Source organism: Limulus polyphemus, unplaced genomic scaffold (genome assembly GCF_000517525.1).
Source record: "Limulus polyphemus unplaced genomic scaffold, Limulus_polyphemus-2.1.2 Scaffold2187, whole genome shotgun sequence".
Classification (NCBI taxonomy): domain Eukaryota; kingdom Metazoa; phylum Arthropoda; class Merostomata; order Xiphosura; family Limulidae; genus Limulus; species Limulus polyphemus.
Genome location: NW_013667797.1, coordinates 32865 through 33683, shown reverse-complemented (window position 1 = coordinate 33683; position 819 = coordinate 32865).

Genomic DNA, 819 nt, shown 5'->3' with positions numbered 1-819 from the left:
GTTTTATTAGACTGGTTGCAGTAATATTAGGGACTTATGAGTTTGAAAGAGAAAGCACTGTTTAAGCATACTGTCTGCATTGCTACTGGGGATTCGAGACTGAAATAAAAAATATGGTTTTATTAGACTGGTTGCAGTAATATTAGGGACTTATGAGTTTGAAAGAGAAAGCACTGTTTAAGCATACTGTCTGCATTGCTACTGGGGATTCGAGACTGAAATAAAAAATATGGTTTTATTAGACTGGTTGCAGTAATATTAGGGACTTATGAGTGCTATTTATGGTTATATTCACAGTATATTAATGATTCATGAGTTTGAAAAAGAAAGCATGATTTTAGTAGATCGACTACAGCGATATTAAAGATTCAAGACTTTGAATGCAAAAAGCGTTGTTTTGGTGGACTGTCTCCACTAACATTAAGAATTCATGGCTTGGAAACAGAAAGTATACTTGGGTAGGAAAGCACGTTATACTAACACAGTGATAAGTTAACAAACAAGTACTAGTAAGCACAATGATATTTATTGTGTTTACAATTTTTTGTAATCCAGTGGGATTAATGACTTTGAAAGTAGGAAGTGCGGTTTTGGTGGCCTGAGTGCAGTGATAGGAGCTCATGGCCTTAAGTGTGGTTTTGGTGGACTGATTGCAATGAAAGGAGTTCATGGCTTTAAGAGTGGTTTTGGTGGACTGAGTGCAGTGATAGGAGTTCATGGCTTTAAGTGTGGTTTTGATGGACTGAGTGCAGGGATAGGAGTTCATGTCTTTAAGTGTGGTTTTGTTGGACTAAATGAAGTGATAGGAGTTCGTGTATT